The following is a 15918-nucleotide window of genomic DNA, read 5'->3' as shown; positions in this document are numbered from 1 at the left end:
CCTCTTGCAAGTTCTCTTCTTGGGAACCTCCTCAGAGGGAGTGTCTGGTGAGGTCTCGGAAGAACAGTCTCACCCGATGTGGGGACTTAAGACTCCAGGTCTCTATGCTTTTGAGGGATCAGTGAAGCAGAGACAGACACAGGAACTTTAGGGGCGGAGATTGCTGGTACCAATGACTTGGGTGCCTGAGGGGACAACACTCTCATCATGGCATCAAAACCCTGTGTCTCTGGTCCAAAGAGATGCCTGGATCCATAGAAACAGGCAGTCTCCATGGTGCCGAAATCGTGGGCTCCAAGGTAGGTGCCGAGCTCACCTGAGTCGAGGCTCTGAGAGAGAAAGTCAACGCCGAAAGACTGGTACGACTATCCTCTCTGGACCCGACTGGTGAGTGTTGGCTCCTAGACTCTACAGTGGGAACCGAAGAGGTCAGAGTAGTTGTAACCAAAAACCCAATGGGTGTTGGCTTCGACGGTTCCACAATCATCGGTTCTGAATACTCCAGCTCTGAAACTTTGGGTCGAATTGGAGGAACTGAAGTAATGGGTTGAGTCTGGGTCGGTTCCAAAGCCCTAAGGGTCGGACCCAACAGAATTTTGGCTAGTGCCTGTGACTGTAGAAGTCTCTGTACCACTCAATCCACATCCTTATCTGATAGTCTTGAGGACCGGGAAGCAATGGACGATGTCTCAGACTGGAGAAGAGGAGATTTTAAAATGGGAGATACCAGCTCCAAGTCTGTGGACCAGCTTCCACTGACCACAATTACCTCCGGCTCTACAAGTTTAGGCACCGTGGTGGCAATCTTGCTAGATTTAGTTGCTTTTGAAGTTGATGAACCCTTTCTCAGCTCCAACTCTGACAAAGAGCTTGTAGACACAGTTTTTTGGAGATTTGGTGGGCTTGTCCTTGTCTAAAGCTTCTTGAAAAGAGGATTTCAAGAGACCTCTTGCTATCAGTTTACTCTTGCGCTCATGAGGAACGCGAGAGATAAAAGAGTGACAGAGAGACAGGCACAATTTTCCTGTAGGTGAACCTCACCTAAACAATAAATACAATTTGTATGGCCATCTGTAACTGACATCTTCTGTCCGCATTTTGGACATTTTTTAAACCCAGACTTAACTTTTTCAGACATAACTCTGTCAACTGAAAATTACCCAAGGCAGAACAAACTCTAGTTCTAGATATAACAGACCTTAGAAACAGCACATTCAAGTCTAGGCCAGGAATAGCTGATCTGATTTGCGAGAAGCCTTAGTTCTGTCCAGATAGAAACTAATTTGCCTGTGAATGTCTAGGGTATGTAGACAATATTCTCCTCTGTTAGAATGATTGGGAAAGAAAACTGGCAATTCAATGGTTTGGTTAATGGACATTTCAGAGATCACATTTGGCAGAAAGGAAGAATTAGTTCTCAATGACACTCTATCCTTATGAAAGATCAAGTAAGGCCGTTTGATGCATAGAGCTTGAAGTTCAGAGATACGCCTGCCAGAAGTAATGGTGACCAAGAACAAAGTTTTCCAAGAAAGAAACTTGAGGTAGCATGAAGAAGCTGGTTCAAAAGGAGAAGATGTCAAAGCTTGCAGGACTAACGACAGGTCCCATGGCTGGATAGGTTCTCTAAAAGGGGGTTTCAAATGATTTATGCCTTTTAGAAAGGTCTTGCATAATTTGTGTGACATAAGGGAAGAGTCATGGACACCATTGTGAAAATTAGATATTGCAGCCGAATGAACTCGAATGGTAGAAGCAGATAGGCCAGATTGGAATAAACTGGACAGGTATTCCAGTACTACCAGCACTGGTGCTGAAAAAGGGTCTATCCATTTTTCCTTCAGCCAAATGATAAACCTTTTCCAGTTGTTAAGATAAGTAGTTCTGGTGGAAGACTTATGAGATTCAATAAGAACGTCACATACTGGGGAAGAAAGATCAGTCTGCCTGACAATCACCGGAAGTGCAGGAGCCAAGCTGTAAGCTTCAGGCTGTTCAGGTTGGGGTGAATCAGGTTCTGCGGATGGGATATCAAGTCCGGAGTTGGATCGAGAATCCATGATTGATCTAGCAAGTGAGACAATAGGAGCCAAATTTGACGAGGCCAATATGGCGCTATGAGGATTATCTTGCTCTTCAACCCAGGGGCTTTCTTCAGGAACTAGTGAATGAGAGGAAGAGGGGAAAAGGCATAAAGCAGACCCAAGGGCCAATCGTGGACTAGAGCGTCCCTGGGTGACTGTCCCCGAGGGGGAATCAGGGTGAAGTAATTACCGCATTTGTAGTTGGTTGGGGATGCAAAGAGGTCCCAGCAAGGGAGACCCCAGTGGTTGAAAATCTCCGCCACTATAAGAGGATTCAGAGACCACTCGTGTGGTTGCAGAATGCACCTGCTCAATCTGTCTTCTATCACGTTGGAACTCCCAGGAATGTGCTTTGCTATCAGAAAGTGGTTGGTAGCCATTGCCCATTGCCATATCCTCATGGCCTCTTGACAAAGTGGGCAGGATTTGGTTCCGCCTTGTTTGTTGATGTACCAGACTACAGCCATGTTGTCCGATTGTATTGCAATAGTCCCTGACAGAAGTAGTGGATGAAATGCTTGCAACGCTAGAAGCACCGCCCTCAGTTCTGGGACATTTATATGCAGATGAGCCTCTAGTTCCAACCACATGCCTTGGACGGTCTTCCCCTGAAAAAGCCCCACCCCATCATGGAGGCGTCTGTGGTCACTGTGGCTTTGGGCTGTTGGGGTGTGAAGGGGCGAGACCATTGTAACGGGTTCTCTGACATCCACCAAATCAAGTCTTATTTGCATCTCTGAGTCACCCGAATCTGGGATGATAGAGGAAACTGAAAAGAGTACCACTGGGTCAGTAGTAACCATTGTAAAAGCCTCATGTGGAATCTCACAAGGGGGACAATGGTGATGGAAGCTGCCATGGAACCCAACAGCTGGAGGACAGAATGTGCTGTGGATCTTTCCCTTATGAGGATGAGTATGAGTTATTTTATCCTTAAAATTCTGTGCTTTGGAATCGATGCCGTGCAGTTCTTTGTATCCAACAGGACCCCAATGAATTATATGGATTGGGATGGGGATAGGTTGGATTTTTGCCAGTTTATAGTTACACCTAGCCTTTCTGTGGTGTGAAGAGAGTATGCCAAGGCTTCTTCCAATAGATGTCTGGTGGGGGCAGTGATGAGCCAGTCGTCTAGGTATGGAAACACCCAGAATTCTTGAAGTCGCAGGTGTGCTGTGACAACTGACATGCACTTTGTGAACACTCTGGGGGCTGTAGAGAGTCCAAAGGGCAGTACTCGGAACTGGTAATGACTGGCTCCCGCACGGAAGCGAAGGAATCTTCTCGATGGTCTGTCCACCTTTATGTGGTAGTACGCATCTTGAAGATCTATAGAGCACATCCAATTGCCTCCCTCCAAGAGTGGGAGGATAGACTGTATTGTGACCATCCAGAATTTCTGTACCTCTACAAATTTGTTTAGCACACTGAGATCCAAAATCAGTCTCCAGCCCCTGGTCTTTTTTGGCACCAAAAATAATCTTGAGTGGAATCCGGATCCTATCTGGTCTGGTGGGTCTATTTGGATGACTCTTTTTCTTAATAGCTTTGAAATCTCTAATGCTGCTTCTTCCCTTTGACTAGGTGGAACATCGGGCAAGTTTCTTAGAGGGGAAGGACAAAGATCGAAGGGAATATGATAACCTCTGGTTATTATCTCTCGTACCCAAGAATTGGTGGTAATGGTTAGCCAGGCAGAAGGGTACAAAGAGAAATGACCACCAACCGCTTCCAGAGGAAAGCAGTTGGACCACTCTTCAGGAGCGCTGGTAGGACTGGCCAGAGAAAGAATCTCTAGAACCCTGGTTACATGAACCACCTCTGCCCTTCCATATGTCTCCCCCTCTGCCTCTAGGGGAAAACTCAGCTCATGTGTCAAGGAGAGAACCTTGAGACTTTTTGTGCCACATCTTCCCACTCTTCTGGTTTCTGGAGAAAGCCTGTTGAGGGTAAGAATAACAGACACCCATGGCAGAAAGGGTCTTACCGTCCTGTTCACATCTAGCCAGTGTCTCTTTTACCTTGGGTCCAAATAATGAAGAGGCTTCAATGGGAGCATTCAGAAAGGAAGCCTTGAAGGGTTCCGCAAAATCACACAAGCGCATCCAGGCATGTCTCATGACTATGTCTGCACCCGCTGCTCTAGCTGCTCCTTCTGATGCAGGAGAAATCAGACGCATGGAGTTAGAGATCGATTCAAGGGTGGCGAACTGTGAGGCCCACTTTGTCCCGGACCTCATCAGACACAGCTCTGGCCAAAGTTTCAGAGAGTTCAGAAATTAAGTCTCTTTGAAGCCTCGTAAAATGTGCCACATAATTCAGGGACTTGACTGCAAAGGTCGCTGATGCAAAAGTACGCTTCCCTAATCTGTCCAGCGCCCAGGACTCTTTGTTGGGTGGGAGGACAGTCTGGCTTTCTTCCACCAGATCCTTTTTTGTTGCAGCTGCCACCACCAAGGCATCTATGGCAGACCTTTGGACCAGTGAGGATCACTATCTGGAAGGGACAAGATTTTATCTGGTCTGCGGGGAATGGCGTCAACGGTGTCAGGAGTCTTCCATGCACACTGCACGATGAGCCGGACAAAGTTGTCGGCAGGTGGAGTAACCCAGGAGGTAGGGGGCTGGGCACGAAATGCCTGCAGAAACACAGACTCTTCAGAGGTCAGGTTAGAGGGCCATCATTCACCTCTCTGCTTAAGTATTTCGAGGATATCTCCAAAGGATACCACAGAGGGTGACTGAGGGGACCCTTCCCCATCATCAAAGTCTGTGTCTTCTGTGAGAGACTCCTCTAGGGAGTCCACATGCTTCCTCTTACACAAACTCTTGCGATGAACTTCCTCAGGGGGCAAATCTGGGGAAGACATCGCAAAAGGGGCCTCCTGTAGCAGTGTGTCCTGAGGCCCTTGTGCCCAGTGTTCTCCAGGGGTGGCTTGTGCAAATTGCAGTCCAGAGGAGGACGGGGGTACTGATAGCACAGGATCAGCAACAGACACAAGAGCCTTCTCCATGAGTTGGAAGGCTGGTCCCCCGAGGAGGTCACACCTTGCTCAAGCAAATCAGCCTGCTTACTCGGAGTCCCTGGATGGCTGTGAAAAACAGGAGTACGTACACCAGAGCTGGCATCCTGAGCAGTGACTGGAGTGACAAGTGAGGTCCATGAAAGGAGCCGAAGTGAGGGAAGTCTGTGCTACAGCAAGGGGCTTCAAAGGCAATGAAGCAGGAGAATAGGTAGGGGTCTTTGGAGAAGGGTGTTCACCTCCGAAGGAAGAATAGGTCCTGGAGGGTTGGATGCCTCTGGCTGAAAGCAATTGATCCACAAGACGCACTACATCATGTTCCAAGAGGCTTCTAGTGGATCTCATGGACATAGCTGAAGTGGAGTCAGGTCTATCCAAGGATGAAGGAAACTCTGTGCCCACAAAGGGGTCTTTGGATGGTGCTAAAATAGGCGTATGCACCAAGGACAACGGAGCCGTTAAGGATTCTACTACTGGTGTCTGCACCGAGGAGATCATTGGTGCCTAAGGTAAAATCTGCACTGACGAGGTCGGTGCTGAAGTGGTAGCTGGCACTACGGTAGGTGCTGAAAAAGTCTGTGCAGAAAACACGGTGGTCGGTGCCATGTAAATTGTTGGAGTGAAGCAGAAGAGGGCGTCGGAACAGTCATCGATGCCGAAAAGGTCTGCATCGAAGAAAAAGTTGGTGCTGGTAAGGAAGTCGGAAGAGAGGGGCCCCTTGGTTCTGATGAGATGCAGGGCACAATACTCAGTGCCGAAGTAACGGATGGTGCCAAAGGCTTTGCTGCAGAAGATCTAGGCACTGAAAGCCTCAGGGCCTAGGAAGTGAAATCCGAACTAGAAAGTTTGGCCTTATTAGGTCTCGGTTCCTGGTGGTCCCCAACAGGAGATAACGGAAGAGACTTGGCCTTCTTATGTTCATCTCTTTTCTTATGGGAACTAGGAGGGGTTGAAGCCTCCAACCCAGAAATAGCCTCTGAAAAGGAAGATTTTAGTAGTCCCTTTAAAATCAGTTTATTTTTCCTTTCCACCAAAGTCCTGTTAGAAAAGTTAGCACAAATCCCACAAGGTGGGTCAACAGTCAAGTGAGGCACACCCAAACAGTAAACACACAATGCGTGTGCATCCAAAATAGGCAATTTATGCCCATAATCCACACATCTTTTAAATCCTGGATCACTTTTTTTCTCTGCCATGATAGTAAGGAGGAAGAAAGGAAGAAGGTACCAACAATGGTATGAGAAATACCCGAAGGTAAAGCAAGGAAAGGTTTTACCAGTGATGGTAAAGGAGTATAAGTTGATTTACTTATGGTATATCAGCATAATTTCTTCAATAGATGAAACTAAACTAATAGAATATTGTATACTTTTACTATTACGATTTTGAAGTAGTACATTAACCATTTCCTGTGCAATATTCCATGTTATATCATATTGGACATATCCTATTATGATGGATAGAGTGTTTATATAGAATTTTTAATAACTGGATAAGATCACTACTTCTTGATGTATGACTATTTTGTTAACATCCAGATTTGAAAGATATAGAAATCGGATTATTCTGCATACAGCTTTCAGACAGGGTTTATAACTTCATGTGTTTTTTGTTTGCTACAGCAACACTGATTTCCCAATAGTTTTCTGATATTATTGTGAATAAGAACTAGCGTTACACTTATGTGTATTTAGTTTGGGCCTGCTCTCTTTCTGACTCTGCAACGTTGCTGTTCCCAGACCGATATCCCAAACATAGTATATCTGCTCTTTGGTATCAGTGAATTACCCTTTTCTTTATCTGTTTCTTTATAACAGAAATAGACTCATAAGTGGCAGACTTCTTTGACAGCTTGACCAGCTCTTCTGGGCCTAATATACTGATTTGAACTATTTACTTTAGATTTTTGATATTAAAAAATAGAAATGGATTTGGAAAAAATTCTTCAAGGATTATGTGCCGATCGGGATAACACAGGTGTCTTTGGGATAGACAACATCTCAGGCAATAATCGGAATGATTCTATCAATAATCCATCAGATGGATGTGATGTAGCTTTCAATAATTTAAACAAGGGTTTAAAAAACCTTAGAGCCAATATCTGACATCTTAGATTATTTCGTGCATATATCAACAGGGATATGGCCCCTAGGGGTCTAAGAATACGCTTACAGCCATTGGTTAGTAGATCTGAAGAGAGACTAACCACAGAATGGAACACGGCATTACAACAAGCATCCATGATGTTTGTCAAAATACTTGCCTCATACTATGAAAGAATGATTGATATAAACTTGTCAGAAGTCAAATCAATCTGTGGGGAATGCAAAAAATATGAATCATTATCTATATATGAAGGCTCAGTGACCAGGCTGTCAAAAGAACTGGCAAACTATGAGAAACAAACAAGGGAAAGGAAAATTAAAAAATTCAACAGGGATATCACTGATTACCAAAGGGGACGCCCATTTGAATTACATAGATCGGTCAGATTCATGGATACGAGCCAGGGGACGGCAAGGGGCAGAACTAGGAAGAGACCTTGGTCCACTCTTAAAATTAATGATAGATATTTTGCTAGCACATTGGGGGAGGAATCCTCCTACACGGATAATGAAAGTGTCCAGCTCCAGGAGTCACCTATGCGCAAAAAGTCCGCACACCCTTTAGAAGTGGAAAAAGGTGACGGGGTGGCCGCAAACATAAACATGGGAAGCAGAACAGATTCTGTAGAGGGACTGATACAAACATTACTGAGATAATTGACAATGAATACAAAAATGTGTTGAATTTGTCCGATGTTACACTGACTAATGAACAAGAAAACTTACTAAATAAAGGTCTTGGATTTGTACCAGGCTTTTTTTGTAATGAATACAATATCGTGTCTGATGTAATTAGTTTTTTTTGTAATCTTAATTTAAAACTACTTTTTACAGACCAAGCCTCTCAAACTTCTCAAAGATCTAATGAATTCAGATTTCGTAAATCTGAATTCCAACCTCCAATGAACAAACATGTCTCTATTTTCCAACAATCAGTCCTCAGGGATTTATATTGCCCACATATGGAATCTCATATCATGGGTCAGAATATTTCTTCATCTGAAAAAATGGCTTTAGAGGAACTGAGAAATAATCATAATATTGCTATATTACCAGCAGATAAAGGGGGGCAGTTGTGGTTATGAACATGGGTCCAAATGCTCCGCACCGGATATAAACCCCTCAATACTAAGATCTGACCATAAACTGATCACGTTGGATGTACATATCCCACCCCCACCCCCAGAACAAAAGACTACAGTGAAAAATTTTTCAAAAGCTGACTTTACACTCCTTAAGTCAGAAATGATATCCTTTAAGCCTACTGGGTTAATGGAAACCACATCCCAAAATGCTGAATCCTACGCAACAGTCTTCTACGGACATCTCCAAGAATGCATGGATCAAGCAATCCCAACTAAAACCAAGACCCTCTCCACCAAGGGAAAACGCCCGGTTTGGTGGACCCGGCTATAAACAAACTGTACAACAAAAGAAGGAAGCTACTGCAGGACAAAGCCAAATCCCACAAGGGAAAGGCTTCCCTGATCAGCACAAGTAAAAAACTACGTTCTCTCATAAAAACATCTAAAGCCAACTTTGAGAGAAAGATTGCCAAGGATACCAAAGACAATCACAAGGCCTTCTTCAATTATGTCAGAACCTTGGGAGGAAATTCTCAGATATGCTCTGAGTTGGTACACAACGACAAAAATTCACTGACCCTACCGACATTGCCAATATTCTGGCAGATAGGTTCAGTGCAAATTTCTCCCTCCCTCACCCCTAAAGCTGTAGTAATTATCCCTGCTGAATGTAACTTACCTGTCATCTCAGACATACAGGTGAAATCAGCACTCAACAAAGCAAAAAACACAGCATCTATGGGACCCGATGGTATCCCCGGTTGCGTGTTACGTGAACTTCAAGATGAACTAAACCCGCACCTAAAAACACTATTCAATCTTAGCCTCACTACAGGATATGTACCTGAACACTGGCGCACAGCAACAGTGGTCCCACTCCACAAAGGGGGAAATTCTACTGACCCTGGTAACTACCGCCCCATAAGTCTGACCAGCCTGGTCTGCAAGGCTATGGAAAGAATCATCATGGAACTCATAAATGGCAATATTGGAGATCTGCAGACCCTTGATCCCACCCAGTACGGTTTTGTAAAAGGCAGATCCTGCCTCTTAAACCTGGTTGACTTCTTTGAGACAGTCACTAGTGCCATCGACGAGGGCAAGGCTGTCCACACTGCCTACTTGGACTTGGCTAAAGCCTTTGACACGATACCACACTCTGGCATCATAGACAAGCTCAGCAGCCTAAATGTAAATCCATATGTCACAAGATGGGTAGCAAACTGGCTAAAAAACAGAACCCATAAGGTCAAAATTGCTGGAGCCATGTCAGACTCAAAACCAGTCACGAGTGGTGTCCCACAGGGCTCAGTCTTGGGACCACTCTTATTCGGCATTTACTTCTCGGATGTGAAAGCAAATATGGGAGGATTATGGCTGACAAAGTTTGCAGATGACTGCAAACTGGGTGCCATAGTTGATTCACCTGCTGACACACACATCCTACAGAAAGGTCTCACTGAAACGGACAACTGGTGCCGGAATCATGGCCTCAAACTTAACGCCAAAAAATGTATAGTCATCCCCGTAGGGAAAAACAAAGTACCCACAAATTATCACATAGACAATAACCCACTGAGTACGGAAGAAGTAATCAGAGACCTGGGGACTCAAGTCGATAGTGACCTCTCCTTTGACAACCATGTTACCAAAGTGGTCAGAAAGACATTCTACCTTGCCCATCTCATCATGAAGGGATTCTCATCCAGATCAAAGGAGGTCATTGTACCTCTATATTCCTCACTTGTCAGGCCCATGATTGAATATAATGCTCCATTTGGGATGTATCTCACCCGGCACATGCAACAACTGGAAAGACCCCAGAAGTACCTCACCAAGAGGATCATGGGTCTCAAACATGTGCCTTATCCAGCTAGATTAAAGAAACTCCAGCTCTATTCAGTAGCATACCGCCTGCTCAGAGGTGATTTGTGCCTAACATATAGGGCCATGTCCAACCAAGAACTGATGGACATGCTCCATCTCAAAAAATCCAGATCCACCAGAACCACGCGAGCTAAAGATTTCAACCTCTGCACAAATATGAATAAAACATGCTGGAGGGATAGATTCACAACACAGAGGTTACCCGTACTCTGGAACAAAATCCCAGTTCATGTGAGACAGAGCCCTTCATTGGCACTGTTCAAGAAAAATCTCGATGCATGGATGGGAGATCGTAAGTTTACCCCGGGAGTCACCTCAGTGTCACTACTAGACAGAGGTATAGTTTACTAAATAATGGGGTCCCACATGTGTCACTACTAGAGAGGCGCAACTATATAATACGGGGTGGCGTAAGCCACATCATTGTTGGCTAGGCTTGTAAATGCCCCAGGGCAGCTAGCCTAGTATACTACTATGAAACTATGAAACTATTTAAACGAAGGTCAGGAACAGCTATCCAATACCAGATGTTACATGCACATGCCCATTGATCCAACCCCCAACTTTAAAAAAGAGATGGACATATTCCTGAATCTGGCGGAAGAAGAAGGAATCATTACTAAGAACACGGTCAAACATTTATCAGTGATGGACCCCCAAAAACAAATTCTATATCTGCTTCCAAAAATACACAAATCCATTTCCAACCCCCCTGGGAGACCTATTGTGTCAGGTATCGGCTCTCTTACAGAACCACTATCAATGTTTTTGACACAGCATTTGAAACCATTACTTACAGTGGTCAGGGCCAGACTGCAGGACACAACCCAGTTTCTCCAAATTATACAAGATATGCAACTGGAATCACATTGGCTTATGTGCACCTTGGACGTTAAATCTTTTTACACCAGTATACCCTATTGGGCTGGCCTGCAAACACTTCAATATTGGTTAGAACACTCAAGTTTATATCCACCAAGACTCAACACATTACTTATATGCATGGCGGAACATATGCTTAACAAGAATGTTTTCTACTTTCAAGGGGAGTGTTATTGGCAACTTCAAGGTACTGCTATGGGGGCATCCTTTGCCCCCATATATGCAGACTTATTGATGGCATACTTTGAAGAATGCATGATTTACAACCCACTTCATAACATACATATGGTTGAAATTGACATATGGCGTAGATACTTGGATGATTGTTGGATGGTGTGGCGTGCAGATTTTACATATCTGCAGGAGCTTGTGGAATATTTGAATGACAATATTTGGGGTATAGAGTTCACAGTAACATACAATTCTGACATCATTGATTTTTTGGATGTTACAGTTTATAGGAATGATGATCATACTCTGAGCACTAAGACCTACAGGAAATATCCACAATATAACATCCTGCTCCATGCGTCCAGCATGCACCCACGCCACACCATCCGCAACATACCTAAATCTCAATTTTTGAGGATTAAACGCATCAGTTCATCTAAAAAAGATTTTGAGGAAGCAAAAATTGGATCTCCAAAATAGATTTTTGGAAAGTGGATATAAAAAAATCTGATATATTTTCAGCTAGTACTTGGTCTGCTAATCAGGATAGGAATATGTTACTACAGTATAAGAAACGTGAAACCACAGGGGTTGAGTCTACATTGAGGTTTGTTACTACATATGGACGGAATCATAATGTAATCAGAAACATTTTGGATTCTAATTGGAATATACTACTAGCAAATGAAGAATTAAGAAATCTTTTGGGCCCTAAATGTCAGTTCTCATATAGACGGGGCAAAACGCTAGGTGCTCTGTTTGCCCACTATAAGCATAAAGAAAGTGGGGACGCTATTTATAAACAGATGACAATGACTGGAGACCAACTTCTGGGTACTTTTCCATGTGGCCATTGTGGATCTTGTAACCAAGTAAGTAAACTTAAACAATTCACTAGTGCTAATACAAGTAGAGTCTATGATCTAAGAGTCTTTGACAATTGCAGTAGTAGTTGGGTTATATATTTAGCAACATGTCAATGTTCAGCATTTTATGTTGGGCAAACATCACGAACACTCAGAGTAAGAATGAGTGAACATAAAAGTGACTTCAGAAATAAAAAAGAGACCAATGCTCTGTACAGACACACCTTGAAACATACTAATGCCAGATTTATGTTCACGATCATTGACAAAATAACTGGGGACAGGAGCAATCAACAGGGGTGGCATAGCATTTTGAACCATAAAGAAAATATTGGATCATTCACCTTGGGGCATTATTTCCCCCAGGCCTTAATGACCACCTATAATCTGTATGTCAAAGGTAATTGGGATAACACATGCTGGAACCATTATAGATACAGTATATGTGTTGTGACTGGAAAGAACATATATAAAGAAGAGATGTACTTATGAATTATAAGAACGGAAATTTGATTGTATGGGTTTCTCGTCCATATGTTTAGCTTACCAATTGACATTGTTCTTGCCTTATGTTTACATATAGTTACATTTCATATCAGATATAATACCCTATATATGTGCTAGGTAATTATGAGGGCTGTGCATTTGTATGCTGCTGTTGTTAAATCATAGTGTTTGATTGCAACAAAATCCACCTATTGGGCTGCTAAACATATCTAGTTATATGTCATTGTATTTAAATATCATACTGTCCCTATGACAATACAATTGCCAGAAAATCATGTGGATTTCTATTTTTCATACTATTATAAGAACATATTAGCTGACCAAAATAGTATTTGTGTGTTCAGATTGTCTATCATATTTTAATTATAAATCATGGCATCTAATATCAAATGATTCAATGATACATTATACATTTTTGTTAAAAATTTATATCTTGTATTTTCATTTTTTAGTGTTATTTGGACAATGTATTTGATATTAGTATATTACATATTTATATGCTATTGGGGATCTGGTAGTTTGCTCACAGTGTATGTCATCATATCAGGATACAGTCGATAGAATTTTGAATTTATATAGAATACAATACTATGTATATTATTAAAGTCACGTTGTAATTTTGGTGAAAATCTGTATTAGTTTAACAATAATTTAATGATGTACTATTGTATTTTTTCAAAATGCCTCTTCTACATTATGGTTATATAATTATTTGAATATCATTGCAAAACTTGTATCTGAGATGGACTATACCTTGTTTCCATTGTTTGGTGGTATCTATAAATATTCATGAAATATTGTGCATGCAAATGCTTTTTCACTGATGAAGGCTGGGTAGCCGAAACTGGTTTGATTTGATATTAGTGCACTTTGTTGCATCTCATGCTTGAATAAATATATATCTTTTTATATTTGTCATTCAAGTGTTTATAAGCTGTATATGCTGGCCTCTGGTGTTCTACGAGGTAAAGGAGTTACCTCACAGTAAGGAGAAATAAGGGCTAGAAAAAAACAAAATATAGTCGCTAGATGCGACAGTGTAAGAGATAACTATTTAACAAGATTTGAACTGAGAAGAACTGTAATTCGATTAGGTATTATCAAAGAAAGTGTTACTTAGCTCAAGAGAAGTGGCTTGACACGACTGAATGACGATGCGGTAAACAAAATCTGAGGTAACAGGGAGAGGGGAATTGTGGGTAAGAATTTAGCTCAAGAGTTTGTGGCTGTCGCGAGCTTGGAAGATGGTCAGAACTGATAACCCAGGCATAAGGAATGAACGAGGATTAACAATATCAGATGTATATATTATAAAGATATATATATATGTTTGAAAACATTTTTATTTTACCTAAGAATTTTTGAACATGCTGTAGAATGGGATATGTATGACTTATTTGCCAACCATAAAGCGGGAGCTTTTCATAATTTTACAATGTCTGAACAGAAGGCACTTTAGTTGACTAATAATTCTGAAATAGTAATAAAACCTGCATACAAGGGTGGTGGTGTTGTAGTCATGGATACCATCTTTTATATACAAACTATGCATGAAATGTCCACTGATGATTACAGTAAGACAACTAGGTATGAACAAATTAACATAGCTAGCCACATTTTTAGTAGCCTAGTAAAGTTACACAATGAAAACAAGATAGATAAGGAACTGTTAGATTATTTATTGGTCACAAACCCTAGGATACCAATAATTTATGGCGTTCCAAAAATTCATAAATCCATCACTTACCCTCCTACAAGACCCACTATTTTAGGCAGAGTCTGGGTACCTGAACCAGCCTCTAAATACCTGGAGTCGAAATTCAGAGTTAACTTTGAAAACACAGGCACTATTTTGCAAGATACAACTGACTTTGTACAAACTTTGTATGACTGGGCTATAGATAGGAATCTTACTCAATGTTATTTTGTTACACTAGACACAGATTCCTTATTCACTGTTATTCCTTTATATATAGGGATACAATCAGTTAAACAGTACTTAACTAGAACTAACGGAATATGAGCAATCATTTATTACCACTGTATAATATATTGTATTTAGTACTTGAAAATAATATCTTCTTGTTCCAACGACAACTTTATAAACAGGTATGGGGTGTTGCCATGGGCACTCCCGTAGCAAATACGTTTTCTAATATTGCCATGTATATTTGGGAACAGGAGCACATTTTATCAACTGGCAACCTGTTTCTTGAAAATGTATTTTATACATGATTTGTGGATGATTTCTTTATTTGGGAAGGAGATGAAATCACCTTTGATCTGTTTTTTACCTAATACATATGAATTATTGAAATTTAAGAAATGCATCCGCTATTCTAGCACTGATTTTTTAGACATCACTGTTACTAAAAATGATGAAGGCTTCTTGGACACCTGTTTATATAAGAAACCCTTTAAATGTGATTATATTACACAGAAACAGCATGCACCCACATTTCACTTTTAAGAACATAGCCAGCATCAATTCTTAAGAGTAGCAAGACTGAATACACAGGATAATATGTTGGAGCAGATGAAAATGACAGTCAATGATTTACTAGGTAGGGGCGATGATAAACTAGAAGTTCAGCAGATATGTGAAGAAGTAAAAAAGAAAGAGATACAGTTGCTGCCCCTGTATTTTCAGGCCACGAACATAGAAATATAAACATACAGGATATGGTACTAATTTTGGAAACAGACAAAAACTCAAATGCACTTTGACCTATAACAAAAACATTTCAGCTATTAAGAATATCATTCAAATTAAGAATATCATCTGAATACACTGGCATATACTCCAAGATGTTCCTGCACTCAGCAATGTTATCATTCCTCAACCTTCATATTCACATGAGACACAGAAACTTAAAAATACATTATGTTACAAGGAATAACCTAGCTCATGGTTGTCACTTAATTCTCAGAAAGTAGGAACCTACAAATGGGGAAACTGTATGTTTTGTAAATATATTGACAGAAGTAAAACAACAGTACACCCAGTGACAGCCACAAACTTTGAAATCAGAGCCCATGGTAACTGTAACATAAAAAACTTTGTGTACCTAGCAACATTCTCCTACTATGACTCATTTTATATAGGAAAAACTAATTAAAATTTCAAAGATCATATATCTAGTCACTGCTCAGATATTAACAGACACATACCCACTAATGTTTTATGCAAACATAAGCTTGAGAAAGGAGCATCCCATAACTAAGTTTTTAATTTTAGAAGTTCTACTTGAGAACATAAGAGGTGACAACATAATCCTCAGGACTGAGAGGGGAGAACTATATGGATT

Source organism: Protopterus annectens, chromosome 2.part2 (assembly GCF_019279795.1).
Source record: "Protopterus annectens isolate FY-2018-M chromosome 2.part2, PAN1.0, whole genome shotgun sequence".
NCBI lineage: Eukaryota > Metazoa > Chordata > Ceratodontiformes > Protopteridae > Protopterus > Protopterus annectens.
The sequence above is the reverse complement of the archived record's forward strand: the minus strand, read 5'-3'. Positions refer to the sequence as shown.